Raw genomic sequence first — 27,659 nt, forward strand, 5'->3', positions numbered from 1 at the left:
AATCCCTGGTATCACTTAATACAATAAAGGAGCTATGTATATTGTTAAAATCTGTATCATTGTCTTTCTTTTAAAATATATTCCAAAATTATGTCATAAACTTTTTAAATGTCGAAAATAAATATTGGGTATCAAAGCAATAGCAAAATGAAAACAGAGATGCTCTTTGCCAGGATACCTGAGTGAGGCAGTTATATATTGGCAACAGAGTTCATCTGTAGACAAAAACATCTGGCAACAAGTTTATCATAATAGTCTATTGATGTCAATTACTTGAAATTTATGACTTGAAAACAAAGCAGATTAATCTTTTTTCTTACAAAATTTTAATGAGTAATACTTTTGTTGATAGTTTAATAGTTTAGGTGGACCTAAAGTAAAAATATCCCCCATATAACAATCCAGTCATTTAACACAAAGTTACAGTTTAGTTAATCCATGGGAATAGAGAAAAAAGGCTGTCTAAATTCTAGAGTATCATAACTTGATTGGTAGAAGCCCGCTGAGGCATTCAATAGATGTATTAAAACGCTGTTACATTTTCTAAATGATCTCCATTAGGTTTTTTATACTAATAAAACATAAAAAGGTAGAGTGAAAACAAAGAGTGCCAATAAACAAAAGAAAAATTTAAATAGTTACTTATTAATTTTGTTCCGTTGTATTTTGTTCCCAAATTTTTAATTAGAATATAACTGGGGTTTATGTGGATTTTGAAATAGGCCAAGGTGAGAGGAACACAATCCTGAAAGGTATTATAAACACAAAGGCAGTTTTCCATACGGGAACTGCTTTGATGATGGTGAGCAGAGAATTTTGTTCAAAGAAAAAAACGAGTTCCATTCATGTATTCAACCAGTGGGATAATAGCGAAAGTAGTCTAATGATAGATTCATTGAAATATTCAAACATTTGTAATTTAAGATTTAGACCAACTTAATATAATTTAAAATAGTTTCAAAAACACAAACCTTTGTGGGGCGCCTGAGTGGCTTAGTGGGTTATGCTTCCGACTTTGGCCCAGGTCATGATCTCATTGCTGGTGAATTCAAGCCCCAAGTCGGGCTCTGACAGCTCAGAGCCTGGAGCCTGCTTCAGATTCTGTGTCTCCCTCTCTCTCTGCCCCTCCCCTGCTCACGCTGTGTCTCTCTCCCTCTCTCAAAAATAAATAAAAATATTATTTTTTTTAAATACACACCTTTGCTCTTGTATTTATTCCAACTGTGGGGCATTTAAAAAATATTCATTTGTGTGGCGCCTGGGTGGCTCAGTTGGTTAAGTATCCGAACTCGGCTCAGGACATGATCTTGCTGGTTGTGAGTTCCGGCCCCACATAGGTCTCTGTGCTGACAGCTCAGAGCCTGGAGCCTGTCTTGGATTCTGTGTCTCCCTCTCACTCTCTACCCCTGCCCTACTCATGCACATGAGCCTGGGCGCGCTCTCTGTTTCTCTCAAAAATAAATAAACATTAAAATATATACTTTTTTTCTAACTTAAAATCATTCAATTATGAATGCAAAAGGGTTACCTGGTTATGAAGTATAAATTACCTTAATTTATTAGTTTATCTCATTTAGAAAATCTATATAAATCATCGGACACTTGGGCAGCTCAGTCGGTTAAACTCCCGGCCTTCAGCTCAGGTCATGATCTCCCACTTCCTGGGTTCGAGCCCCGCCTCAAGGTTTGTGCTGACAGCTCAGAGCCTGGACCCTGCTTCCGATTCTGTGTCTCCCTCTCTCTCTGCCCCTCCCCCGCTCATGCTCTGTCTCAAAAATAAAGATAAACATTAAAAAAAAAATTAAGTGGATGTGTCTATCTTCAATAACATGTTTGTATACATATATGTATATCAGTATTCATATATATATAGTATATATTATATATATGTATATGCATGTATATATTTGTTAGTTTCTTCTAGACTTCAAAAAAAAAAAAAAGAACCCCATGTTTTCTCCCTCGGGTATTACTCATCAATGAAAAACTTTAATGGTCTTGTTTGGTTTGGTCCTTTGTGAGCACCTGGATGGATGTGGGGAAGCCTCTAAGACTTGCACAGGTACAAACCTGGGTTAAACCAATAGTGCTATTGATCACTTAAAGTTACTAGTAGCTTCATATGCAAAGCAATAATCATAAAACTATTAGACCCATTAATGGTTATAATGAAGAATTGTGTTTTAAAACTAAATTTAGTTTAAAAAGAAACAAACGGGCGCCTGGGTGGCTCAGTCGGTTGAGCATCCGACTTCAGCTCAGGTCACGATCTCATGGTTCGTGAGTTCAAGCCCCACATGAGGCTCTGGGCTGATGGCTCAGAGCCTGGAGCCTGCTTCCGATTCTGTGTCTCCCCCTCTCTCTGCCCCTCCCCCATTCATGCTCTGTCTCTCTCTGTATCAAAAATAAATAAACATTAAAACAATTTAAAAAAAAGAAACAAAAACTGACATCATATCCAATCCTAAAAACAAATTTATGCCAATCAAAACATGAAACGTAAGGGTTTTCATGAAAATACTACCAATACTAAGTAATTTCTTGTTAATCCTTCTAATAGGACATAGCAGACACAAAGAAAAAACATGCATAAAAACTTGCATAAATTTATATTCTTTCAGTAATATACCATTTATAATTACATCAACAACCTTATTATTGAAATAAAATTCAGGGCCTTAGTTTTTCAATGACATATATCTTAGATGTGAAAAATTCATGTAGTTCAATTTTTGGGTTTTTTTAATGATAAGAGCAAAAAATATATTTTTTTCCCTCTAGTGAGCAATTTTTCTATATCTAGGACACAGCATACAAAAACCAACATTGTTGCTGGGTGGTATGTCATAAAAACCCATTTTTGGGGCGCCTGGGTGGCTCAGTTGGTTGAGCATCCAACTTCGGCTCAGGTCATGATCTCACAGTTAGTTCGTGAGTTCGAGCCCCGTGTCGGGCTCTGTGTTGACAGCCTGGAGCCTGCTTCCAATTCTGTGTCTCCCTCTCTCTCTGCCCCTCCTCTGCTCATGCTCTGTGTCTCTCTCTCTGTCTCAAAAATAAATAAAACATTAAAAAAAATTTTAAAAACCCATTTTTAAATTATGTGTGACATATGTGTCTAAGGTTTTATTAAGCAGAAAAAAAATCCATACTTCCAAGGGGAAAATACACTGATAAAGTTTTTGCTTTTGTATTTTAAATAGATTTTAACTATTTTAACTTTTTCCCATTGTTAGAGTCTTACACTGGAATATGGTTAATATGATCTGTACATGGAAATGGGTAGAGCAAGACAGCTTTGTTCCCTCTATCTACTCTTATTATTTTAGAATGAATAGTGTATATATCCAGGTAAATTATCCTTAGTATTCAACTTTGTCACTTTCTCTTTTTCTTTCTGACAGTCGTTATCTATTTCTATCACTCGCTATGCAATGTGAGTCTCAGATTGGGTATTCACTACAACTGTTGATTTCCAGTACCTGATCTGAAAACCAAACATGAGAGAATTCAAAAGGAGAGAGATTCTAAATATCCATTCAGAGAATATCTCCCATGCTTAAGATTTTACTCTAAATGGTGTTACCATTTCAATACAAAATCAGTCTGCAGGATTGTACAGTGAGCATGGCATGTAACTGTCAGCCCTGACACAACCTGTTTCAAAATCTCAATAAAGGATTCAAAGAAAAATATGAAATTTCCTTATGGTGTCTTTGAAAAGGACTGGTAAATGATTCCCAGTATCTGGTAGATATTTTCACTAACTGTAATATCTATTGAAAAGAGTTGAACTGAAATATAAGTGATTTAAAACATCTCTTGCTATGCCATGCTATGCCAATGAAAACTAAAGAAAGTTATCCCAAAAAAGAATTAGGTGAAAGGATCATCTCTTTTTCCTTAGTCCGTTAAACCCCAGCCTCGGATTCTGCCACTTGAATAGAAAAGATGATGAACTGTTGTGCTCCTTGGGCAGCACCTGTACTTGAATTGGAACAATACAGAGATTGGCGTGGTCCCTGCACAAAGATGACAGCAGGATGATGAACTCTTAAATGTAAACTCTGGAAAACATTTGGCTGTAGGACTTTTAAGGTGTAACAATTAAACTCCTAGGTAAACCAATGGGATTTGATGAGGAGACATTAAAGGTTACACTACAAAGTGAGGTATAGAGTGATTTTCAAAAGTTAAAAATGTTTAAGCAAGCCAGGATGATTTAAGGCAGACACATTTTCTATATCCTATATATGAAGTACCTTTTTATGAGACAGGTGGAGGAGTTGGGATTAAGTTTTGTCTCACATTGGCAAATCTACATAAACTAGATATTTGCCAGATGTTGGGAAAGGAAAGCTGTACATATCAGACTGCTTTTATGTGAACATCTGAAAACATTATCCCACCAGCACAAATGTGGATAATAAAATGGGTCCATGACAACATAGGTATCCTATATGATGACGCACAATATCTCAAGGTTAAAAGCAACTTGTCCTATGATAAAAGAGAAAATAATCATTCAGACATAAATACTATTGGGAAAGCAGGAAAAAAAAAGGATAAAAGAAATTTTCCTGAGGAGTTAGAAGAAAAATAGGTCTATGAAATAGGATTATATATTACAGAAAATTAAATATGTTTTACGATTGTGTAACATTGTTCTATAAAAAGAAAAAAAAAGGGATAGAAGAAGATATAAATAGGAAAATTGAGGGGCGCCTGGGTGGCGCAGTCGGTTAAGCGTCCGACTTCAGCCAGGTCACGATCTCGCGGTCCGTGAGTTCGAGCCCCGCGTCAGGCTCTGGGCTGATGGCTCGGAGCCTGGAGCCTGTTTCCGATTCTGTGTCTCCCTCTCTCTCTGCCCCTCCCCCGTTCATGCTCTGTCTCTCTCTGTCCCAAAAATAAAAATTAAAAAAAAATAAATAAATAAATAAATAAATAAATAGGAAAATTGAGATTAAAAGCACAAGTTGAAATCCAAAAAGAGAATGATATTTAAGTGAATTAAGTCTTTGCTACTGGCCACATTTGAAGTGACCAAATAGTATTTATGCAATGGAACAAAGAGCAGGATAAATATAACTGCAAAGTCTTCCCCCGCTGCTTCCCCCCAAAAAGATAGTAACAGGAATGAAAGCTACCTTGGAAACAAAAAGAACAAAATTCTGACAGTGGAAAGTGGAATTAATATAATGGTGGAAAACTGAAAACTATCTGCAAGAATTCAGGAAGAAATGACAACAACATAAAATAACAAGAGTAAGGATAATAAGCATTAGGATAACATTTGGTGATGACATAAAAGCAAAAGACATTCTGAATAAAAATATGAAATATTGAAATAGAAATAAATATCAGATATTTTCAGGGCTTAAAAATACATGGTATATGCAGAATAAAATTTTTAACACAGGAGAAAATCAATAAAATTCTACACATCCTTAAACACATTATATCATATTTTAGAAGAGAAAAAAGAGACCCTTGTGAGTAGGATTGTTTGTACCATATTCTTTTTTTTTTTCTTACTTGGTAATCTCTGCTGTAAAGAACACTGTTAATATTTTTATACAACATTCTTATTAAATTGTTTTATTATCTGGTCATTCATAGATTATGTTGAAATTTCTATATAAATAACTACATTATCAAAACAATTACATTATATAGAAGTAAGCACAAGTTTTTAATGTTCTTTCAAATTCATATGGAATCTAATATCTGGCTTCTGCCTTACTTAGTGATGAGGACATCCAGTACAAAATTGAATAGTCGGAATAACAATTCACATACTTACATTGTTCCTAACATTAGTAGGGATGCTAGTGAATTTCAATATTAAGTATAATGTCTTTTAAAAAAATTTTTGTAGATACTAAAGAATAAAGTCAACCAAAGTTGTAGAAGACCTTAATATTGAAAATTACAGACTATTGTTAAAGAACAAAAAGTATGTCTAGGAAGAATCAAAATTATAAAGATGTCCTTTTTTGTAGTTAACTTATAAATCCAGTGCCAATCTATGAATACATTAATGAGATATTTTATAGAACTTGAGAAAATGACTCCAAAATTCATATAGAAGACAAAATTAATTGTAAAAATCCAGTATGTCTAACCAACGAGAGAGAATCACATTAGAACTGAGAATATAATTTTGACAAAAGTATAAACTGCTAACCAGTGAGATAGAGAAATAAATACATATAGTTATTTGCTATAGTCACATATGACATGTGATGTAAGAGACATTACATATTAGTAAATTGAGTGTGAAATATCTATCACATACAAATATACATATATAAACATACATATATATCACATAAATACATATATACACAATTGAATCCCTACTTCATATCATATAGTATAAAATTCCAAGTGGATTAATATATAAATAAGAAAAATAAAATAAATAAAAATATAGAAGAATTACCTCATTGATATTCTCACTATATCTCACTATATGAAAAGATTTAAAATAATACAGGAACAGAAAAAAGCCTAAAGAAAAAATATTCATTTATTCATTCATTCAACAAATATTAAACAATTGCCCTGTTACAGAAATTCTTACAGATGCTTAGAATGCAGCAGTTAATGCAAAATTTTCTGCATCCATAAAGTTTAAAATTTTGCAATTAATAATTTAACTGCATTCAAAAGGATGTACAAATTTGAAATGAGAAGACACATTTGAAACATATCACCAAAGAAACATTATACTCAATTTAATTTTTTTAATTAAAAAAATAGAAAACCAACCAAATAAACAACAACAACAATAACAACAACAAACAAATATAAAGGATACTATGGTATTGACCATTTGCTTCTTTCCAATTATTCCTCATCTCTCTACCATTTTCCATTTCCCAGGACACTAAATTTTGTATATTTTATCAAGGTGATGCCTTACTTCTAGCTTCACATTTGGGTTTGGTCGATGGGATCCATCGATCAACAGGAGATGGGAAGGTAATGGGAAGAGGAGGACGAGGAAGTTACGTTTCTGACTACCTGCCTTCTTGGACACATTGTGTTAAGTGCATCCCTCTACCAACGGCACATCATCTGTAAGGCAGACATCTCCTATAACTCCTCTTTCCATGCATGTTCTAGAAATCACTTTCTCTATCAGATACTCTAGTATCAACAACTCCCTTGATGTTTTTAGCCCCAGGGTGCTTCAACACTTCTTGTTGATTTGCCTGAACACTGCCCATGTCTGTGTAAAGTGGTCTTTTCTTAAACTCCTCAGTTATCTCATTTGAGTATACATCAGTTTTCTGTTAGAACCCGCCCCCATAATAATTGACAATAAAAGTGAAGAGGAAAGTCAAGGAAAAGCAAATCTTATTTGTCAATATACCCAGACAAAATCAAATTAAGCTCAGTAGGAATCATCAGAGAAATAGAACACAAAACAACCAAAATTTGGCAGCTCCAACCCATTAGAAAGGCAGTAATTTAAAAATCTGAGAACATCATCAAGTGCTGACAAAGATATGGGAATGTTCGTTGGCAAGGGTTTTCTTGTTTTAATTTGAGAAAGAGAGAGAGAGAAAGAGAGAGAGAGAGAGAGAGAGAGGCAGGGAGGAGAACAGAGAGAGAGAGAGAGAGAAAATCTTAAGTGGACTCCATGCTTAGCATGGAGCCAGATGCATGACTCAATCCTACGACTCTAGGATCATGACCTGAGCCGAAATCAAGAGTTGGAAGTTCAACTGAGTGAGCCACCCAGGGGCCCCTACAATCACTTTTAATGAACAATTTGGATATATATATAGCAGAGTTATATACTCTATATGTAAACATGTGTACTATTTATATACTTTATGTATATAAATATAAGCAAGGGTGTGTATATAGATGTATCTCCTGAGTTTTTGCATATGTACAGAACATTTATTTCAACTTTGTTACCAGAAAAAACTATTTTTCAAATAATTTAAAATTCAGAATAATTACTCATTGGTTGGGGATGCAAATATAAATTTTATAATATTTATGAAATGGAATGAATTAAATAGTTTAAGCATTTCATGTTTCTTAGAAAACAATAAGCTCTCCATTAAAAACAGACAAATAGTATTTGAAAAGTTTAAAATATCATCATTGGTAGGTGTGATAAATGCAACACTACTCATGATGGAGCACAAAGATGGAAAGAATCTCTTTGATTGCATAGGTCAGCATGGGACTTCAGAGTGATCAAAAACAATCCCTGTGGCTTGCCTCAGTGTGACTTAAATGTTCCATGAGTTTCCATCTAAAAATGTTTCAACATACATTGGAATAAGTCCAATATTTATAGTAATAAATCAATAAGAAGGATATTATTCATCAATTCCACTAAAAATCTTAAAACATAATATTGGTAGCCAGCTGTTACCTTGGAGAACTTTATACATTAGAGTAACACTTCGAACGTATGTGCTTTACTCCTTCAGTATTACCCTGGCTAACTTTATATTTTTTTTTAACATTAATTCATTTTTGAGACACAGAGACAGAGTGTGAGTGGAGGAGGGACGGAGAGAGGTAGGCACAGAATCCCAGCTGTTAGCACAGAGCCCAAAACAATGCTTGAACTCATGAACCGGGAGATCATGATCCGAGCTGAAGTCAGAGGCTCAAACAACTGAGCCACCCAGGCATCCTGGTCCCGATAGTCTTTGCCTTTTGTTTCCATTGCAAATATGGAATTAATTTGCCCATCTCCAGAAAACCCTCTGTGAGAATGTTGAATAGAATTGCACTAGATTTGGATTCTTTATTTTTTATGTTATGTTATGTTATGTTATTATTTTTGGATGTTTATTTATTTGTTTTTTTTTCAGAAAGAGAGGTAGAGAGCAAGCAGGGAAGGGGCAGAGAGAGAGGGAGACAGAATCCCAACCAGGCTCCACGCAATCAGTATGGAGCCTGATGCGGGGCTTAAACTCTCAAACCATGAGATCGTGACCTGAACCAAAACTAAGAGTAGGACACTTAACCAATTGAGCCAACCAGGTGCCCTGGACTCATTATTTAAAAAATTATTTTATGTTCCTTGCTATTAACTTATTAATTAGGCATCACTTTACTATTAAATAAGTGTTTACCCTAGACATTTCAACAGACTTCCTTCATTTATTAAAATATTATACAAAATGGTACTTCTTCATTTCCTGGGCAATGCATGGGTTAATTAGAAAACTTAATATGTATTTATTTTTTCTTAATAAATGTTTTGTGTATTCATTTGATATATAATTTAGGGTCTCAAATATCATTTTTGTTTATCGTCAGTAATCAATTAGATATGCCACCATATTTACTATTGTCTTAATTTTATATTTACAGATCATTTCCTCCTGCATCATAAACCTAAATGCAATAATTCTTTTGCCTGCAGAAGAGTCTTCTATCACTATTGAATAAATTCTTACTGTTTTACTTTGTCCGGAAATGTCTTCATTATTGACATATAATTTGACTCGATGTTGATTCTAGATTAGCAGATATTTTCTTAAAGCATTCTCAATAGAATATACCATTTTATGCTAGCTCCCATTTTTATATTGAGAAATTAGCTAGAATTCTTATTTTTATTCCTTTAAATATAAAATACCTATTTTTCTTCTGGCTGCTTTTAATATATCTTATCTTTTGGGGGGGTTTAAAAGGTTAGCATGCTATGACTTGTTATTATATGTGTGTTTGTTCATTTGCTAATAATTTAATGCTGTTAAATTTTATAGTGATTCTTGAAATAATGACTTAATGTGTTTCATCAATTTTAAAAATCTCTGATTTGTTATCTCTTCCAATTTACTTGTGTCTACATTCTCCCTATCCTCATCTTTGGGAAATATAATTGTATGATTAGATGCTAAAAGATATTATACTTTTAAAGTATTTTATATTTCTTAGTTTTGGGGCGCCTGGGTGGCTCAGTCGGTTAAGCGTCCGACTTCAGCTCAGGTCACGATCTCGCGGTCCGCGAGTTCGAGCCCCGCGTCGGGCTCTGGGCTGCCGGCTCAGAGCCTGGAGCCTGCTTCCGATTCTGTGTCTCCCTCTCTCTCGGCCCCTCCCCCGTTCATGCTGTGTCTCTGTCTGTCTCAAAAATAAATAAACGTTAAAAAAAAATTATATTTCTTAGTTTTTCTATATTTCCCATCATTTTGTGTTTTCTAGAAATAAACTAGTAAACATATATGTTTTCTTTCTCTCTAGCTGGGTTTAATCTACTATTAAATCCATAAATTAAGTTATTAATTTCAGATTGTTTAATTATTATAATTTGTATTAGAATCATTTTAAGTTTCCATTTATTTGCCCCCAATTTTTTATCTAGTCACTCAATTACTGAAATATTTAATTGTATTTATTTAGAAGTCATAATCTAATCATTTCATTAGCTTTACCTCTATCTTCGTATTGTCTCTTTTGTCTGTTTTTTGGAAAGGTATTGTCTTCCCTTATGCCTTGTTATTTTTTATTGTGCTCCAGATTTTTTACTATGTCACAGCAGTTTTCTGAGAATTTGAAAGATATTATTTTTACATATTTGTTGAGTTTTTCTGGCTATTCTTAAGATGGTTAATTTATAGATGTATTTATAGAGCAGGCCATCTAAAATATATACAAATTACATATTTAAAGAGCTATGTAATTGTTACCTCTTTGAGAGGCTCTAGATTTCTTAATCTTTAAAGGAATGTAATGAGAATAAAAGTAGAATGTCATGATATAAACAGTTTTCTGTGAGTATTAACTAGTGATTTGCAGTAAACTAGAAGGTGCTAGAAGGGAACATTTGAAAATATTTGAATAAGCATATTTAAATAGACTTCTTTCATCAGAGTTTCTCTAAGATATTAATATGGGAAAAAGTACTATAAGTCTCCAAGAAAAGTATGTTATCAAATATTACTAACAAATTTACTGATGTAAAAAATTTCTATTAATTGAACACCTTACAAGATAAAATTCCATGCCATAAACTTCGGGTGTTAGCCTAGATGAACTTGAAAGAAGATCCATCTTTTCCATTATGTGAATTGAAACAATTAAATTTAAGATTAAATAAGGGTCTTGTTAGCAACTGTCTTTAAGTGCATGAATTGTTTTTCAAAGGAAGATACTGGCCATCTGTTCTCTTGCTCCACTGAGAATAAAACAAAAGCATGTGAAACTTATGTTTGAGAAAGGGAGAGTCAGGTTAGATGTAAGAAACAACTTATTGACATTAAGGTTGTTTAAACACAAAAGTGCATTACCAAGGGAATTTATATAATGTCTTTCTCTGAACATCAGTAAGAATAAGCCAGACAGCCATCTGTTTTAGTGGCTCAGTTTGTAGCCCTGCCTGAGAGCACAGCACTGGATTATAAAGCCTCTGGAGATACCTTCCGTTTTATAAAGATGTATCCGACATGGAAATGGCAGGAAAAAAATATATATCATGTAAAGGGAGTGCTCTGATTACATGATATATTCTAAGAACCCTGGCATTAAAAAAAAAAAAAACATAAAGAAGAGGAACATTTTAATAAAGTTTTAAATGAAAATTTCATGTTAACAAATATAATGCCAAAATACTAAATTTTGTCTTATATTCTAAATGTTATTCATAGCCTGGAGCCTGTTTCAGATTCTGGATTCTGTGTCTCTCTTTCTCTCTGCACCTCCCCTGCTCATGCTCTCTCTCAAAAATATAATAAAAACATAAAAAAATTTAAAAAAAATTATTAAAGAATAATTGACATGCAATAAAATGCCTGTTTTAAATCTATCAAAGATTTTCAACAATCCTACACCCTTTTAACTACCAACCAAAACAAAATAGAGGAATAATTTTTATCATCCCAGGAAGTTCTCGTGCAGACCTATAATCAGTCACCAGCCTACAGGCAACCACCAATCTGAATTAAATCACTGTATCTTCATTTTGCTTGTTTGAAAAACTTCATACATATATACATAATATATTCATATTATATATTATGTTCTGAATTTTATATATTCATATATATTATTTGTGTCATTCCATGTGCTCAACTTAATTATTTGAAATATATCCATTTATTTGCATCACCAGTTTGTTCCTTCTTACTGCTTATACTTATTGCTTTTTCATCACATACAACAAAGTAGATGATTTTCCGTTGTTTGGCTAAAGCACACTTTGAATATCCATTAACTTATTAATAGGCATTTGTATTATTTCTGATCTTTTTCTATTATTAGTAGATCAACTTTAAATATTACTATTATACAAATTTTTTGAGGGTACATAGGTTTTCTTTACTTGAGTAGATATCTATGAGTAGAAGTCCTCAGTTACAGAATAATTATATTTAACTTTATAGGTAAATGCTACAACACTTTACCAAAGTGGTTTTCCATCTCACACTTTCACCTACAATGTAGAACTCGAGTTGCTTTGCATCCTTGACAACGTTTGTTACTTTCAGTCTTTGATTTTAGCTGCCCCATAAGTGAATGACTGGTATTTCCCCATTGGTTGCTGGCTTTGGACACTTTTTATTTCCTCATTGGACATTCGTAGGCATGCTTTTCTGAAGTGGCTACTCAGTTATTTTTCACATTATTTGTCTTTTTATTATTCATTTGTAGGAGTTTTATATATATATCAGCACTAAAGTCTTGTCAGTTACAAGTGATGGGTGTGCTTCTTCCTATTCTGTGCCTTGCCTTTTCATTTCCTTTTCATTTCCAGTGTCTTTTATTGAGAAGTTTAAAACTTTTTTGAGTACAGTTCATCATTTTTTTTCTTGTATTAATAATGATTTCATGTCCTAAGATCATCTTTAATTACATACAACATGGATGATTATTACAAAAATTATAATAACATCTGTAAGTATATTTGATTGGTCTGTTTTGTCCTTTAGTCTTAATCCCTGCTTGCATTCTTACATTTTGAAGGTGTGTTATTAACTGAATAGGTACTTCGGATTATCCTGTCTTTATGAGAAGTTTCACTTTCTCATTATTCACATTTTCATAAAAATATTTGTTTTTCTATGTGTCTGGGATGCTTTTAACACTGAAGTCTTTTTTTTTTCTTTATGTTATTAGAGCCTCACTATCTTTCTTGTGCTTACTAATTACAGAATACATTTTTATTTTCTTTTACTTTCAAGTGTGGATCTTATACATAACATATAGTTGGATATTGCATCCAGTCTGTCCTCTTCTGCCTTTTAATTGATGGTGCTTAATCTTTTATTTAATGTAATTATTGAAAAAGTTGGGTTTATGTCTAGTTGTTTTCTTTTTCCTTGTATTTTTGTTCTTTTGTTCTTCCTTTACTCCCTTCTTTTGAGTTAACTGAATATTACTCCCATGCTTTCATGGTTTTTTAATATATTGCACACTTTGTATATAAGTCACTCCAGTTATATTTCAGAGAAAGTAAGAATGCAAAAAAGATACACATGAGAATTAGGTAAAGGATTGAAGAAAATAGGCCTTTAATGTGAGGTTTCCTAAATGTGGCCATGTGGCTCTAAACTGGATTAGGTTTGCTAGATCCATAGCAGCCAGAGGCTTTAGCTTCTTTATGTATTTGTTGTTGCTTACTTTTATTTTTCCTTTTTTGTATAGTCTCTTACTATTACTCCAACAACTCCTACCTTAATAGATGTAATGTTAAGTAAGGTGTGGCAGAGGGTAAGCATTCTATAAACTTATGATTAAATATCAGTCTTTTAGTGGATCTGAGTCCCTGGGCTGAAACTGTCAAAGGTGCTTTGAAGCATTATTTCCAAATTTAGGTGAGACAGGATGGAAAGAGGAGAATAGACTCTGAAAATGGTTCTTCACCCAAGTAGATAAGATCTAGTAGTTTCCCTGGGAAAGTAAGCCTTTGTCATGGAGAATTCTCTGATTAACCATATGGCAAAACATTTACCAATGCCTCCCCCCCCCCACCCACCGTGACCAGAAAGGTGGGATTTTTCTGTGATCTTTATTGTGAGTACCTGGTGGGGTCCCTGGAGGTAAAACTCACAAAAATGTGGAGTTCTTCCCACTAATAGGAGTTTTCCACTCTCCAGTTAATCCACATTCAGCCTCTAGTAATTCATTCAGGAGGCATATTTGTGTTCCTACCAGTTTATAATAAACTGATCTTGATGATGATTCTCCAGTTTGCCATGTGATGATTTTCCCTGTGACCTCAATTGTCTGACAGATCTAAAAAGAGTCACTGATTTAGGTTTTTTTCTGCCTTCTTTTTCATGGTAAGAACAGGAGGGACAACTTTCTGGGCTCTTGTTGGAGCAGAACCCCATGTGTGCTACCTCAGCCATTGGCCCTAGGGATAAAAGTGATCTTTGTCACTAAAAAGTGTTTATGTGACTCTATAATTTAGTTATTTTAGATATCATTATGTCCAACATTGTTCAAAGGCTTTAAAGAAATTGTTTTTTGTTGTTGTTGTTGTTTATCCTGTAATTATCTATTACTTTAGTAGGAGGGACAATCTTTTACTATCTTCTACATTCCAACCAGAAGGGGAACTCAGTTTAACTGTTTTTGTTAATACCATTTTGCTGGATTTTATTGAGTTTCATTCTTTTTGTAATTATACCATTAGTTTATTTTATGTATTCTCTTATTAAACAAGTTGTGACCAACTTCCTACATTAGAGACAACACACACAAATGTAAGTGGCAAAAAAATGAACTGAGATTAAAAAAACAACAATAAACAGCCTTAAGTCCAGTCCCTTAGCAATGTTTGTTGTACTAAGAAAGCTTGGTTGAGTTATTCCATATTGTTTAGAATTTAGCCTAAAATTCTAATGTTTCTAATTTGAATGATTTTCTTTTTTCTTCCCATTTACATGAATTAGAAAGCAACTACTGAATTATGCTACAATAAAAATTTAAAGCTCTGTAGATACTATCTAGAGATACATTCATTTTATTTTATTTTATTTAACGTTTATTTATTTTTGAGACAGAGAGAGACAGAGCATGAACAGGGGAGGGGCAGAGAGAGAGGGAGACACAGAATCTGAAGCAGGCTCCATGCTCTCAGCCATCAGCCCAGAGCCCAACGTGGGGCTCGAACTCACAGACCATGAGATTGTGACCTGAGTTGAAGTCGGATGCTTAACCGACTGAGCCACCCAGGTGCCCCAAGATACATTCATTTTATACACACTGTGTATTAGCTTGCGGGAAACCATACTCCAGAGGTGCTTGGGTGGTTCAGTCAGTTAAGCCCCCCACTCTTGATTTTGACTTGGGTCATCATGTCAGGGTCATGAGATTGAGCCCTGTGCTGGGCTCCTCACTGGGTGTGGAGCCTGCTTGGGATTCTCTCCCTCTCCCTCTGTCCCTCCCCCACTCATAATCTCACTCTCTCAAAAAAGAAAAGAAAGAAATCCATACTTCATAATACTGTCCCATAGATTAGTATATGTCCATAATTGAGGTAGTCAATTTATCCAATTGACCTTGATCTTTCCAACTTGGTCCACTTGCTTTGGTTACCAATAGGTAGGGATATTGATACAGTTAAGTAACAGCTGATAGTTGTCCAAAGTCAAGCCCTCAGCTTCCATTATGTGAAAGATATATTTCCATTGCTTCTTCTTTTTCTTTTTTTAATTTTTTTTTAATTTTTAATTATTTTTTATTTATTTCTTTTTGAGAGAAAGACAGCACAAGTGGGGGAGGGGCAGAGAGAGAGGGAGAGAGAGAATCTTAAGCAGACTCTGCCCTGTCAGCACGGAGCCAGATGTGGGGATCAAACTGACAAAACCGTGAGATCATGACCTGAGCCAAAACCAAGAGCCAGATGCTTAACCGACTAAGCCACCTGGGCTCTCCACTTCTTCTTTTTCTTTCTAAAATACCATTCAGAAATTATTACTTAATTTTTTTTGAGAAGTGATATTGTGTGTGATACCCTGTGTGATATCCAGTGACAATATTTGAGATACTATGAACTTTTCAAATATTCACTAAATGTATATTTTGGATCCTCTATTTACAAGTGATGAAGAATAAGAGTGGTTTCTATTCAGATGGAGATTAGACTCTTTCAACGAGAGAGAAAGAAATATTAAAATAAATTGTGATAAGAGCTATGACAGAGAAATGCAAAGTATTAAGTAGAAAGCTTACCTAAGTTATTTTGGAGTTATTTCTAAGTTCCTAGGGCTGCTCTAATGGAGTACCACAATCTGGGGGGCTTAAAACAATAGAAATTAATTGTCTCACAGCTCTAGAGGCTAAAAGTTTGAAATCAATGTGTCACCAATACTTTGCTGCCTCTGAGACCCATAGAGGATCCTTCTTTGTCTATTCCTAGCTTCTGGTCCATTTGCTGACATTCTTTGACATTCCTTGGCTTGTAGATACTCATTCCAATTCTCTACCTTCACATGCCATCATCCCCATGTATCTGCGTGTTCATAGGACTGTCTTCTAATAAGTACATCACATTCCTATTCCAGCATCAGTTCATCTTGACTAATGATACCTGTGGGCTCCTACTTCCAAATAAGATCAGAGTCAAAGGTACTAGGGACTAGGACTTCAGCATATCTTTTCATGGGACACAATCCAACCAAAAAAGATTATTTTAAATATTCTAGAGGTAATAAACAATTAAAAAATGAGTCACCACACCCCACTATATGAGTGATGTATTTGAATTCTTCTTCTGAATAATGATTCTAAAAATTAATATTTAATGAGCATATGCCAATTTTTGGTACCAGCCCTACTTATTTAACTAGGCTATACATATATATACATATATATATATATATATATATATATATATATATATATATATCAGTCATAGGATAGTAGATATGAAAATACTTAACAAACAAAAAAGTTAAGAAAAATGAAATTTCTTATTATTACAGCTATAAAGAATAAACACATGTTAATAATATATATCTAAAAAGTGACTTTGGCATCTGACCTAATTCCATCTATTCTAAAATCCTACAACAAAGTTATAGTGCAGAATTGAAATTTTATTTCTTCCCCACTATAAAAAAAAAAAAAAAAGATGTTCTCTAATGTAATAATGGTATATGTTGAAGTTTCCATTGGATTTTTTCGTCAGAAAATTTACATTACTATGCCACAAATAACGAAAAAGGAATAAACTGCCCCACAAATAATATGTACCTCAAATTGCTTTTTTACTATACTCAACATCTGCCTAAAATTTGAATTGTATGACCATCTATTTTCACATAAATATTTGACATTACTAAGGCAAAGAAACCCAGATTCTTTACTAAACTTCTTAGATATGTATTTTTTAAAGTGTACTTAAACTTAGGGGCACCTGGGTGGCTCAGTTGGTTAAGCGGCTGATTTGGGCTGAACTCATGATCTCGTGGTCTGTGAGCTCCAGCCCCATGTCGGGCTCTGTGCTGATGGCTCAGAGCCTGGAGCCTGCTTCAGATTCTGTGTTTGTCTCTCTCTCTGCCCCTCCCCATTCGTGCTCTGTCTCTCTCTGCCTTTCAAAAATGAATAAATTTAAAAAAAAATTAAGTTTACTTAAACTTAAAAGAGAGAGAAAGAGAGAGCGAGCATGGGGCAGAGAGAGAGAGGGGAAAGAGAAAATCCCAAGCAGGCTCTACACTGTCAGAGTGGACCCAGATGCAGGGTTTGAACTCATGAACAGTGATATCATGACTTGAGCCAAAATCAAGTCAGATGCTTAATTGGCTGAGTCATCCAGGCCCCCCCTTGGATATTTTTATAAACAGATATTTTATAATTTTATTTACTTTATTTTATTTATTTATTTTATATTTTATAATTTTATAATTTTTATAAAGAGATATTTTATAAAGAGATTATCTCTTGTTTAAAATGAAAATAAACTGTATACCTTGTAAGAAAGGTTAGTAATAAGAATGGTCTCCCTCTAAAAATATAAATTATTATTGTCCCTAGGGTTAAAGAAAAAATTCTACTTGAAAATATTTGTTTGTTTTATTTTTTTATGTTTATTCATTTTTGAAAGACAGAGAGAGACAGAGCACAAGCAGGGGTGGGGCAGAGAGAGAGGGGGGCACAGAATCTAAAGCAGGCTCTAGGCTCTGAGCTGTCAGCACAGAGCCCTACACGAGGCTCGAACTCATAGACCGCGAGATCATGACCTGAGCTGAAGTCGGACGCTCAACCGACTGAGCCATCCAGGTGCCCCTGTTTGTTTGTTTTATAATGTAATCATAAAAAAGAAATACGTAAATGTCTAAGAATATTTAAATTACAAAATTCTATATATAATTCACCCAACACAAAATTAAATTTCTCTGGTTCAGTTAATATTTTTTTTTCTTTTTCTGAGCACTAAACCGGATCACAATTAAAAATATTAGGTGTTTATTTGGTATTTCATAAAAATAACTTTTAAACTTTGGGAGTAAAAATTGGGTATCAAAAATTTCATAACACATTTTTGTTTTAAAGTATTCAGGATAAGAAAGATTTTTTTTTTTTTTAATTTTTTTTTTCAATGTTTTTTATTTATTTTTGGGACAGAGAGAGACAGAGCATGAACGGGGGAGGGGCAGAGAGAGAGGGAGACACAGAATCGGAAACAGGCTCCAGGCTCCGAGCCATCAGCCCAGAGCCTGACTTGGGGCTCGAACTCACAGACCGCGAGATCGTGACCTGGCTGAAGTCGGACGCTTAACCGACTGCGCCACCCAGGCGCCCCCAGGATAAGAAAGATTTGATGGTACACACCATTCTTACCCACAAGTGCACCCTTACAGTAGTATATCAAGCTTTTAATTGTTAGGGAGGCTAAATACAGGATAAGCTAACAGTTTTAAACGGGTATAAAATGCTATGTAGATATCAACTTTAAAAGTGAATCTTTGATGTGTGTCTTCTTTTCATTTTTGCAATTAATTTTAGCTTTTGAAGTTATTTGGCATCTAATTTAAGTCCACAGAGTATAAATTTATGCATTAACTTGAAGATAGACCCATATTTAGCACAAACAAGGTTGGGAGATCAACAGGATTAGAGACAAATGTTAATTTCAAATGTATAAACTCAAGTTTATTGGGGCTTTTAAACCAACTAGCACATTTGTTCCTAATCAAAGGCTTTAATTTAATCATCAGAGACTGTAAGATGCTTTTCAATTCTGCCTCTCATACGGGACAGACTAGCATTTATTGTCACACAATTTGAGCAAAAATCTACAGATGAATCTAAAATAGAAATCCAGAGACACTAAGGAGTTTTGATGAACATTTTATCTCTTTGAAGTGAACACCATTAGGAGTTGAGAAAAAGAAGCAAAGGAATAACTTTGAATATACTATTTTTCAGAAATAAGAGAGGAGGGTTCCAATGTCAAAGACCCTTTACATGGATACAGTGACAATATGACATTCCGGGGGCGTATTCGAAGTGAGCAACACGTTGCACAGGTATGGGACAGAATGAGGCAGAGCCAGAATCCTCAATCCTAGATTAGTTTCCTCTGGTGATCTTTCCTGCTACATTTGCACTTAAACTCTAATAGGCTGTGAAGTAGCAAAAGAAATCTCTCTTTGATCAATCTATTTGGGGAGCTCCATTATTGAATTTGATTATCACACTTTTTATCTACCTAATTATCAGACAACTAATTAAGTTTTCAGTTGAAAATGCTAGAACCAGGGGCGCCTGGGTGGCTCAGTCGGTTGAGGGTCTGACTTAGGCTCAGGTCATGATCTCATAGCTGGTAAGTTCGTTGGAGCCCGGCGTCGGGCTCTGTGCTGACAACTCGGAGCCTGGGGTCTGCCTCGGATTCTGTGTCTCCCTCTCTCTCTCCACCCCTCCTCTGCTCATGCTCTGTCTCTCTGTCTCAAAGACAAGTAAACATTAAGAAAAAAAAGGAAATGCTAGAACCAATTTTACTTCCTTTTATCGATTAAGTCAAAGTCTTTGGACATTCTATACAGATAAATCAAAATATCGTAGAGTAACTGCTAGACAAAAACTATTCCACCTGCACTACTTTATTTAAAATCTAAACATCTATATAAAATATGTATTATATTTCCTGTTATGAGGGATGATATATTTAGGAGGGAAGCTTCAAAGAACTGACAATGTTCTTGATTGTTCATGCACTAAATTTCTGGAAAGGCAATCATTAATGTTCCCATGTACACCTACTGATTGATTTCCTCACCTTCCGATTTCTCTGGCTTCTCACTTGCTTTCCTATGAATTTTAGAGTTATTAAAAATACTTTCATAAACACTTTGAATCAAGTAGTGTTCTCAAGTGGGCCAATGCCTTTATCATAAAAATCCATTTCCAAATTCTCTTTAAGGAACAAAGATTATTACCACTGCCAAAAAAAGAATAATGTTTTGCATGAAGTATGATATCTAATGGATTTCAACAGGGCTGGTATCTTGATTGATATAGAGATACTTCAGAATGGCAATACAAAAGAAAGCCTCCAGAAACATGCTTCACTTAGCTGCTACATTTTTCAATTTCCTTTTCAAGTATTTACATTTATGAATCTTGTAGAAAACAATATCCCTGCTCACATTTGCACTGAACTCTTTTATTCATTAGTCGCAATCGGTGAACAATGTTTTATGGTTTCATCAGCCACTTGCATTTCCTGAATAAATGCAAGACAATACAAATGAGCAAACAGATAAAGAAAATGTAAATGGCACCAGAGCAAGTCATATATTAAAGAATAATCATAGATAAATAGCACAAGGAATGCTCAAGCCTGCCTAATACGTTTAGCTGAATATCTGTTAGTAAATAGTCAATATAAAATCATTTTTCTCTCCTTAATAAGAAAAACACATTCTGGAGAGTAAGATTATCCTTTGACTTTTTTGCCTTTAACTTTGTGCAAAAGTCATGTTTAGAGGGATTTTCCTTGATACCAAAAATGTCTACCTTTTTAATCTTACAACTTGTTTGTTTTAGAATTTTCCTTACTTGGTGTTTATGAATTTTTTCCTCTAAATTAATTTAAAATTCCTGTGCTCTTTGAAAAGACTGTCTTCTTCCTCCTGACACAATATTGTTTCTGCCTGAGGAATATTTAATGATTGTTAAAATCATTCTAAAAACAAGTATTAACTAATATTTTTCAATTTTTTTTCTGGAAAATAAATATGCATCACATTTAAGTGTAGGCTTCTGGAACTAAGTATATGTATCCATGACAAAATTGTAACCCCTAAAATTGAATTTTTAAAACTGAAAGCATTTTAAAACTGAAAACATATTACTGATACAAGTAGCAACACCTAGACTATGAATGATAAATATGAGAAATTCAATAGAAGTAAATTTAAGAATGCACCACATTAAATACAAAATGAAACAGGAAGTAATCTACCACTGTCAGTTTATGCTTTATGTGATAAGTATATTTTCCCATTTCGAGAATAATATATACCATATTTCTATCCTCAGTTTTTTAAGATCAAATTATAAAATGTCTGAAATAATCTCATTTAACTAAAATATTAAGTACCTCAGTATTACTTCCATTTACAAAGTAAGATAATATTCTACAATGTACTCCATTTGCCTTATTACATACATCACAAATACCTATTTATGTTCATTCTTCACGCGCAACAGAAGAAAACCACTATTAAAATAACATGCTATTGTTTAGCATCTACCACTACAATATGCAATTGTTCTAAAATGAGCCTGTCTTCTGGCAGTTTTTATATTTGCGAAGGCTTCTCTTCTTCTTCAATGCAACTTGGTTTTGTTGACGCTCACCAGCCAAAGGCCACCAGAAATACAGCTACAGTAAAAACACAGTACGTTCATTGAATTTTCTGTGTATTGAATTTGAAAACACATCAGAAGGAGAATAGAGCATCTTTGTAAGAAGTAGTTTGGGGGCGATTCTGATAGAATTAGAGCTTGTGGCGAATGAATACAAAGAAGAGTTTAAGGAAAGGAGGTCCAGTTCTGGACTGGATGCTACCAGAAAACAGGAATAATTTGACAGCTAAGAATCACATTTCTTTTGGATGATGGAGGAATAAAGCTGGGTACAGGTTTATCACCGGTAAAGAAACAATTATAGGTCATGATGGAAAAACATGAACATTACTATTGGGGTTGAAGAAAGCCCTTGTGTCTGATTTGTTTCACTTCGAATACAGAGTGGCCTGCCTGATCATTTTTCCTGTTCTCTGAAGACTGTTTATGTCCAGTTGGTAACATCAAGGCTGTTGTTGCCAAATGTGAGCGCCATTTCTTGATGGGCTTGGAGTAGAATTATTGTGTACAAGAAAAATATCCAAGCTTTTTTTTGTGTGAGATTTCTTTTTACAGACATGTTCTAAATTATTCTAAACAGCACTAGAATATAATGAAACTAATGGAATTTTTTTGTTAGGTACAAACAGTCCTCATTTTACATGGTAATAGAAGACTGTGAAAATATCCATGCACACTGAAGCTGTACAAAGTGATCTTAATAATAAATAGACAAATTAAAATTGTTCTGTGATCTTTAAAAATAATGGTCAAAATATTAAAAACTCTTTTACTAGTGGGTTATAAATGAGTAATGCATTGGAAAAATAGTCAAATTAATATTTACTGAGTGCACTGGATTTAAAACGTTAGAAACACCGAGAATTAAAGTGTTGTATTTCTTTGTACAAACTTATTGAAAGTAGTTTGAGCAGTACCTTTGTGTTTTCTTCTCATCATAAAACTTATAGAGTAAAAGCCTTTTCTACGCCTTGGTGAACTGTCATATTCCTTTCTAAGACTATATCCATTTCCAGCATTTTGTCCTTTGTGCTTTTATTGATGTTAAATATCTCCAAGAGATTTTATTTTTTGACAGGGTCACTGCCTCTGTGACATATTCATCCTTTTCATCACAGTCACTTCTCTCATTTACATCAGTGAGGTTTCCTTCACAAGATCCTGAGGCTGCATGGAGCATCTCTCCAACTGCAGCAGTGTTGAACTGACACGACTTGAGATTTCTGCCATATCTCCGTTTTGTATTCAATCTGGATTTCACTTTCGGGATTATCAGTTTCTTTCTTGGATGCATTTTTATCTTTAGTGACCAACCCCCTCTTTTGATGTTTCCTATCTATAAACTGGCATGTGGACGAACTACTGGGAGACAAAAGGACGACACAACTACACTTTTGACTCTGTACGAACTAACAGCTGTACAGTGACCAATCACCAACCAACTTTGAAAGAAAGGTGTAATGGGTCTTTGCTCATCACGCATATCTGTGAGTTACACAGGGACTTGTGAACTTAAGTGCTTTGTAGCAGTTTCACTTTATGCAATTACTCTTGGTTACCATAGCATGGTAAATAAAATTTGAACCATATAGTGGGGGGGGGAGGGCGCTGATTTTATTCAACTAAACTGTGGTAACTGGAACACATGTATAGCAGAACCAGATAAAGTGAGGAATATATGCATTTATATATTTCTAATGATCTAGTCTTTGGTGCATTTTCAGTTATTTTATAAAAAAGCCATCTATGCTCATTGATTTTGTATATTATCCTAACCATGGGTATTTTATGGAGATGGGAAGAAAGCTGATGAAAAGTTTAATATCATTTTGTTCATTATATATGAAAAATGTATTTGCTATAGAGTACAGAAAACCAAATAAATATTAGAAGCTATATCACCCCTCATAATAAGAATTTAGAGTGGTTCTAGGGTTGATTAGTACAATGACTTGATGTCATTTTAAATGAACCCAAGTTCCTTCTGTGTTTTCCATTCTACCATTATAGCTGTCTGCTTTGTCCTTAAGGTCTGTACCCCTTGTATGAGTTTCCCAGAACTACTGTAACAAATTAGCATAAACTGGGTAGCTCAAAACAACACAAAATATTTCTCTCACAACCCCAGAGGCTAGAAGTTCAATATCAAGGTATCAGCAAGGCAATCTCTAGTTTCCAAGTGACTTGATTTCTTTCAGTTTTTCTAGCTGTTTCCTACCTTGTCTTCAACCATCTTTTCAACACTCTAAGTTTCTTTCAAGTATTTAGAGACATTTCATAGTTTTTAAGCCACATGCCCTGCAATAAGAACTAAGTTGAAAGAGTTAATACTGCTTGGAGATTGTTCCAAAGATTTTTTTTAGTATATTTATATCCTCTGAGATATTAACATATTTTAGCTTCAAACTTTCAACATAAAAAGCTAAAAATAAAAAACTTCACAGTCTAATAATATTCCAGAATGTATTCTTAGTTTGATTTACTATTAAACCAGTTTTTCTACTGTTATTAATATTGTGTATAACATCCACTACATGCATTTGGTGTAACAAGAAATGTTATATTCATGAATTTCAAATTAAGACTCATTGCAAACTCATAGAATCACAAAAGAAAAAGTCTTAGTCCCAAGTCTTCTATCTCATCCCCAAATAGACTTTCTCCTGTAGTGGTCACTCCACATAATGTATGGAAATTTACAAGTGTACCTTGTTTTATTGTGCTTTGCTTAATTGTGATTTATTGTGTTTTTTACAAACTCAAGGTTTGCAGTAACCTTGTGCCAAGAAGTCTATTGGTGTTATTTTTTCAACAACAGTGGCTCACTTTGTGTCTGAGTCACATTTTGGTACTTGTTACAATATTTCAAAACTTTTCATCATTATTACATTTATTCTGATGATCTGTGATCAATGAGTGATCTTTGATGCTCCTACAATTGTTTGAGGATGCCATGGACTGTGCCCATGTAAGAGGTAAACTTAATAAATGTGTGTTTTGACTGCTCTACCAACTGGTGATTTCCCCAATCTCCTTCCCTCTCCTCAGGTCTCTCTGTTCGCTGAGATACAACAATACTGAAATTAGACTAATTAAGCACCTTATAATGGCCTATAAGTGTTCAAGTAAAAGGAAGAGTCACATGTCTCTCATTTTAAATCAACAGCTAGAATGATTAAGCTGAGTGAGGGAGACATGTGGAAAGCCAATACAGGGAGAAAGTTAGGCCTCTTATACTAAACAGTTAGCCAAGTTGTGAAAGCTAATGATAAGTTATAAAAGAAATTAGGGGCGCCTGGGTGGCGCAGTCGGTTAAGCGTCCGACTTCAGCCAGGTCACGATCTCGCGGTCCGTGAGTTCGAGCCCTGCGTCAGGCTCTGGGCCGATGGCTCGGAGCCTGGAGCCTGTTTCCGATTCTGTGTCTCCCTCTCTCTCTGCCCCTCCCCCGTTCATGCTCTCTCTCTGTCCCAAAATAAATAAAAAATGTTGAAAAAAAAAATTTAAAAAAAAAAGAAATTAAAAGTGCTAATTCAGTGAACACATCAATAATATGAAAAAGCAAAACAGACTTATTGTTGATATGGAGAAAGGTTTTGTGGTCCGGATCAAATATCAAACCAGCGATAACATTCCCTCAAGCCAAAACCTAATCCAGAGTATGGAAAAAGGTCATTATATCCACATTAACATGTATTTAGAAGAAGTTGAGCGGCACCTGGGTGGCTCACTCAGTTAAGCATCTGACTTTTGATTTTGGCTCAGGTTCATGATCTCATGGTTCGTGGAATGGAGCCCCACATTGGGCTCAACATTGACAGTGTAGAGGCTGCTTGGGATGCTCTCTCTCCTCTCTCTGCCCCTCCCCCCCCCATTCACACTCTTTCTCTCTCCCTCTCTTTCTCCAAAAATCAATAAATAAATATTTTTAAAAAAGAAGAGGTTGATTCTAATCCTATCTTTTAGGGGTTCAAGACTTCACTAGAGGAAGCAACTACAGATGTGATAGAAACAGCAAGAGAACTAGAGTTAGAAGTGGAGGCTGAATATATGACTGAATCGCTGTGATATGACACTAAACTTTAATGGATGAGAGTTGTTTCTTCTGGATGGGAAAATAAAGTGGTTTCTTGAGATGGAACCTATTCCTGGTAAAGATGCTATGAAGGTTGTTGAAACAAGAACAAGGGATTTAGAATATTACATAAATTTGGTAAAGCAGTGGCAGGGTTTGACAGGATTAACTCCAACTTTGAAAAATTTGTGGGAAAAATGCTATCAAACAGAATCATATGAGATAGAGAAATCATTCATGAAAGGGAGGGTCCATAGATGTGGCAAACTTCATTATTATCTTATTCTAAGAAACTGTCACAGCCATCTCAACTTTCAGCAACTATCACGCAGATCAGTCAACAGCCATCAACATCAAGACAAAACCCTCTACCAGAAAAATGATTACAACTCACTGAAAGCTCAGATAATGGGTTAGCATTTTTTAACAATAAGGTATATATACACTCTTTTATAATAGTAATAATAGCTATTGCACACTTAATAGACTACAGTATAATGCAAGCATAAATAAATAAGAGTGATAGCCTCTGAGGAAACCATACCCAAAACTGTAACTGTCATGTAGAACTATTCTTGTTCAGATTGAGGTATAATAATACACAGAGGGAACTTCCACTTGATTTTGTTTTGTTTTGTTTTGTTTTAATATAATTTATTGGCAAATTGGCTTACATACAACACCCAGTGCTCCTCCCAACAAGTGCCCTCCTCATGTCCATCACCCACTTTCCCCTTTCCTCCACTCCCCTTCAACCCTCAGTTTGTTCTCTGTATTTAAGAGTCTCTTATGGTTTTCCTCCCTCCCTCTCTGTTTGTAACCATTTTTTCCGCTTCCCTTCCCCCATGGTCTTCTGTTAAATTTCTCAAGATCCACATATGAGTCCACTTGATTTTTTTAACCTACAGAATATTTTAGGTGAAGTTGTATTAAATCACATTGAAGAATACATTATATACAAACTAGTCAACCTTACAAATATGCACCCAGAAAACTAACAATGATATTTAGTTTAATTCTGATGTCATTGCCCAAATTTTCATCACCAAGAACCTAGACAAACAAGTGTAAGCTCATGAACTGCTTCTTTCTGGTCTTTAATTCCCTCAATCCTCAATTATCTTCTCATTTCCCTTTTAAAAAATTCAAAGGAAACATAAAAATAAAAAAAAATCTATGAAATAAAAACACGTTTTTTGCAAAATAATTCATACTTATTTTTGTAAGACTGGAAAATTCATAAAAGCAAAATCAAATAAAATTAATAAGAAGAAATACACTTATATATCCCACTATACAGAGTTTATCAGCAGATGTTGAATATCATAACTTCTAAAAAAATCTCTCTGGGAGTCACGTCTGTAACCCTCATTAGCCCACAAATTTTATTCATTACATTTGAGAGACATTTTTGCCTCTCTGCATTTCTCTAGCTCTAGCTACTGCTGTTTTTAAAAGATAATAAGCAAACCTGGACAATTAATTCTAGAACATAAGGCATTCAGCTGTTCTTCAGGTACAGTCTAAATAAAAATGCCCATTGCATTTGCTTTTTGGGTCAATATTCTCAATCTGTGCGCTAAAACCTTTTTACTGGTTCCTTTCTCTGTTTAAGTGGCACTTCTTAATGAGTTCATAGTCAATTTCACCTTTTTTGCAGGAAAAGAATAAATTGGGGGTGCATAGAGTGTAAAAAAAACTCCTAGCCACACAGAAGTCATTGATTTCGTGTTACTTCATATGTCACATAGAACATTATCAAACATCCCTGCTGGCTATAGTG

General features: G+C 34.4%; 2 pseudogenes; one reads left to right on the forward strand and one right to left on the reverse strand.

Moving 5' to 3' along the window:
* LOC131508023 (exportin-4-like) overlaps nucleotides 1-27,659 on the reverse strand; it is a 156,074-nt pseudogene that overhangs the window by 19,537 nt on the left and 108,878 nt on the right.
* LOC131508238 (U6 spliceosomal RNA) lies at nucleotides 3,962-4,060 on the forward strand (annotated as a pseudogene).

This window comes from Neofelis nebulosa, chromosome 3 (assembly GCF_028018385.1).
Source record: "Neofelis nebulosa isolate mNeoNeb1 chromosome 3, mNeoNeb1.pri, whole genome shotgun sequence".
NCBI lineage: Eukaryota > Metazoa > Chordata > Mammalia > Carnivora > Felidae > Neofelis > Neofelis nebulosa.